Here is a 5,056-nt window from a genome sequence, read left to right as displayed (position 1 = left end):
CCAAACACCAAGAAGACAGAGCTTCACTTGCCCTAGAGTCCCTATCTATACCTTGTGGCTAATAGCCACGGATGAACCTCTGCTCCAGATGTTTATCCAGTTCCCTCTTGAAGCCGTCCATGCTTGTAGCTGCCGCCCCCTCCTGTGGCAGGTTTGCTGACAATTTAAAAGCCTCACCTACATTTTTAGACATTCGTGTAACTTTTATGTACGATATACAAACGCCATTTCCTCCCAATAATTTCCACCAAAGTATCCCTGCAACACAGGCAGCAGCTAAGAGAACAGCTAAAACTTTTGCTCCTGCTCCGCCCCCCGACATCCCTCAGTGACCGGCTCGAGACTCCCGTCTCCTCCTTTCTCTGGCGGGCTCAGAGGGGAAGGGAAAGGAGTTTGTAAGCCACTCTGAGACACCTTTAGGTAGTGAAGGGCGGGGTATAAATCCAATCTCTTCTTCTTCTTCTTCCTAATCACTCTTTGGGTGAATGGTTTGCTGACAATTTAAAAGCCTCGCCTACATTTTTAGACACTCGTGTAACTTTTGTGTACGATATACAAACGTCGTTTCCTCCCAATATTTTCCACCAAAGTATCCCTGCAGCACAGGCAGCAGCTAAGAGAACAGCCGAAACTTTTGCTCCTGCTCTGTCCCCGACATCCCTCAGTGCCTGGCTCAAGACTCCCGTCTCCTCCTTTCTCTGGCGGGCTCAGACCTGTGAGATGAATTGTAGCCATTTATGTGCGGTTACCTGAGAGGAAGCCGCAGCGTATTCTGTCCCCGTCCCCGGGGATCACTGCTCTGTGTCGTTCCCAGAGGATTCTCGTCACAGTCAACACAGTTCCCCTACATGGTCTTTCAGAAATGACAGAGATTCTGGTGCTTGTAATTCTTCTGCTATCCCACCTAAAACGTCATTGGTATTTGAGGGCACATCCCTGTCCAATGCACACTGGTAGACCGAAGCACTTTCTGAAGGTGGTGTCAGTTTTAGTGCATGGATCCAGGGGTACCTGCTCTCTGCTCCATGGGAAGGAGGGGGAACAAGGTGCCAACAAAAGGTGAAAAGTTGGACATGGAGAATATATGCAATTACCATGCTGGTGTCCAGAGATAGCATTGTTTTTATATGAAACCACATTGCAAATAACATATATGGGAAACAGTTATGAAGAATTTGGAGAACTTGGAAGCCCTTGCACACCAATCTCACAGGGGTAGAAGAAGAGATTGGATTTATACCCCGCCCTTCACTACCCAAAGGTGTCTCAGAGCGGCTTACAGACTCCTCTCCCTTCCCCTCCCCACAACAGACACCCTGTGAGGTAGGTGGGGCCGAGAGAGCTCTTGACAGAAACTGCTCTTTTTTCAAGGACAGCTCTTATCAGAACTACGGCTTGCCCAAGGTCATCCAGCCAGGTGCAAGTGGAGGAGTGGGGAATCAAACCCGGTTCTCCCAGATTAGAGCCTGCGCACTTCACCACTACACCAAACTGGCAAACTACACCAAACAAAGGGTAAATGTAACCTTGGGGGGGAAAACACCTCTTGACAAACGGCACCTTGAAATCAGGTTTTAAAACTGGTGAGTTCAATGGGATGATCAGAGAAATATATGTAACCAGCATTTCCTCGGAACTCACACAGGTCCACTGAAGTTTTCCCCAACTTTTGTTAGGGAAAAAAGAATCACTATTTATTCCTTAGGGAAATATGGCATCTAGTGGCTAAAACGGTTACTCCTTTACACATGTGAAGAAACACTTAGCTAAATGGAGGCCTGCACAACCGTGATACCAGGTTTCTGATGCTCCCATAAAAGATCTTTTAAATCATCCACCTGTCCCCTCTCTCTTTCCCCTTTTTGCCTTATATATTTCCCCCTAAGCAAAGCAGCATGGAATACGTGGGCAGGGCTATTGGGACACACACACACACATCTCCCCAATGGGCAAAACTCCAGCGAGAGTCTTCTCCGGAATTGCTCCGGAGTCCTGGGTGAGGGACGCCAATTAGAAGAGCTCCAGTTTGAAGAGGAAGAACAGAATGTAGTAAAGATCTAAGAGAGTAGAGCTAAGAAACCGAGAAATATATTTTCAGTTTGTATCTTACTTTTTATTTTACTTTATTCTAACCCATTTTATTATAATGATTTAGAAATGAAATATATATAGAACACGTGGTTATAAAATAAGGAGATTTAAAGGGAAATGATGGGAGATAGAGTTTACAAGTGCGATTGTACTGGAGCAATTTTGAGAGGCAGAAATATTAACCTCGGCGCGCCAATTCTACTGGATTAATTAAAGGTGATAATTTATCAATGAAGCAGAAGCAGAACAGGATTGGCAATTTGTGGAAGACGGCTATCAAAGAATGTGAAATTTACTTTTTGTTGTAGAACAACTTGTAAATAATTTGTAAGAGTTTGAAACTAATAAAAATGTAATTGAAAAAAAAATCTTCCACCTGTTAGAAATACAACGGAGAGAGGTCCATCGCTACTGTGGGATGTGTTGTGGGACAGCAGACACACACAGTCCTCTGACGTTTGCTCAGTTTCATGTTCGTTGCATCTATGACACTGTCTAACCATCTCATCCTTTGCCGTCCCCGTCTTCTTTGACCTTCAATCTTTCCCAGCATCAGGGTCTTCTCCAGTGAGTGCTCCCTTCTCATTGGGTGGCCAAAGTATTTGAGCTTCAGTTTCATTATCTGGCCTTCCAGGGAACAGTCAGGGTTGATTTCTTTTAGGATTGACTGATTTGATCTTCTAGCAGTCCAAAGGACTCTCAAGAGTCTTCTCCAGCACCATAGTTCAAAAGAATCTATACTTTGGCGCTCGGCCTTCCTTATAGTCCAACTCTCGCAGCCATACATGACTACTGGGAATATGAAACTAATAAAAAATTAATTGAAAAAAAATCTTCCACCTGTTAGAAATACAAGACAGAGCTCTCGATGGAGAGAGGTCCATCGCTACTGTGGGATGTGTTGTGGGAGGGACAGAAAACACACACGGGGCTATTCTGTGGTGTAACGAGATTCCCCTGCCTGGATCCACGCCACGATGACATCCAGGCTATGTAATGCACTGCATATGGGTCTCTCCTCAAAAGGAACATGGAAACTGCAGTTGGCGTGGAACACAATGGCTCAGCTATTAGTGGGCGGTCAAGGGAGAATACATACAATAATAATAATCTTTCCATTTATTGATCACTCAATCCTGCAGAGTTTGCTGGCTCTGAGTGATTTACAGTTAATCATTTTTTATGAGGGACTAACAATGCTTTGTGGGGTAAGGGAGGACAACATATATACATCTTAAATTGCACACATTCACAGCTGACGAGGGTTCGTTTAGCTGCAGATGAGACGATCCGGCATGGCATTTTCCTCGGCCTGTTTTGATGGCGTCAGCTGTCTCCAGACACCTTCGAGTTGTAGCGCCACACTGCCATCGCCTGGCCGGATGGCCCATTACAGGCTTTTTCCCATGCCGATGAGATCTCTCTAGGCTTTCCGATCCTGCGAGCTGGACTTCGGTTCACCGGCTAACACCGCTCCACCCCACGATGCCCATTGTAAATTCACTCCACTGGATACTCATGCCAGTTTGGTGTAGTGGTTAAGTGTGTGGACTCTAATCTGGGAGAACCAGGTTTGATTCCCCACTCCTCCACTTGCACCTGCTGGATGACCTTGGGCAAGCTGTAGTTCTGGCACAGCTGTTCTTGGAAAAGAGCAGTTTCTGTCAGAGCTCTCTCAGCCCCACCTACCTCACAGGGTGTCTGTTGTGGGGAGGGGAAGGGAAAGGAGTTTGTAAGCCGCTCTGAGACTCCTTTGGGTAGTGAAGGGCGGGGTATAAATCCAATCTCTTCTCTTCTCATCAGTGGCCAGGTGGAATTGAAGCTATCCTGTACAAAGCCTGTCATGGCCGTGCTCTCTCATGTCTGCGGAACTGCCTCCCCCTTTTGTTCTGCCACAACGTCTTCGTTCATCTGAGCTGGGCCTCCGGCAGGTTCCACCCTTCAAATGGGCAACATCAACAGCCACCCATACACATCCATTCTGGACCCCACCTTCTGGAATGGCCGGCCTTCATGCACAGGCAAGCTGCTAGTGGCATGGTAAGGGCCTCATGGGCTTTTGGACTGCATAGGCAGTGTCAGGGGTGCTGTCTCAATGGAAAGGTTAGGGGAAATGACCAAGAATGTTCACATGGTGGAAACCTGATCTTGACAGGGAAGTGATGTGACAGAGAGTGACAGGAAAAGAAGGCACTGAGGATCCAGGTGGAAGGTTAGTGGATATCGTGGCTCAGTTTTCTCAACTGATGCAGCAAGGGAAGCTGGACTGGCTAGGAAATTGGTGCTTTTGAGGCAAAGAGAAGTTTTTCGGTGGTACATCAGTGGCAGATGGGTTTCAGAAAGACACTGGGGAAACAGGTTTGGCTGTGCTTGAAATGGGTACAGGGTCTCGCCTGCCTGTCAGGTGGCCCTCTTTCAGAACAGATAGTAAGGACTGTCGGCAGCTTGAATTGGAGGAAGAAGCCAGAGTCAAATCTGCCTTCCTCACTCCAGTTTGTCTGAGTCTGCTGTGTGGCAGGTTGGATTCAGGAACACAGGTGCATTGTTCCAGGAGCCACCAACTGACTTGTGGAGTGGCAAGGCAAAAGTGACAGTGGCTCACATGGATTTCATCAGGGCTTTTGGCAGGGACTTGCTAAATATTTCAAGAGTGCTAAGAGTTATCCAAGGGACAGGTCTCAGCATCAAGTGGGAAAGATGGATGGTTAGAATCAGGGGTCATTTCATAGAAAAAGAGGTGCCGGAGCTCATTAGCATAAGTTATTAGCATAACTTATTTGCATATGCCACACCCCCTGACTTCACCGGAAGTGTGTCAGAAGACAACACCCACTGCTCAGGCTCCACTGGAGTGTTTTGGATTGCTAGCTACTGGGGGGGGGAGAGAATGCAGATCTGCTCTCACAGAGGAGGGAGAGCTTGTACCTAAAGGCGGGCTGGGGGGGGGGCTCTGCAACTTTCCTGG

This window comes from Gekko japonicus, unplaced genomic scaffold (genome assembly GCF_001447785.1).
Source record: "Gekko japonicus isolate JY-2015 unplaced genomic scaffold, Gekko_japonicus_V1.1 scaffold3106, whole genome shotgun sequence".
NCBI classification, from domain to species: Eukaryota; Metazoa; Chordata; class Lepidosauria; order Squamata; family Gekkonidae; genus Gekko; species Gekko japonicus.
Note: the sequence above shows the minus strand (reverse complement) of the source record.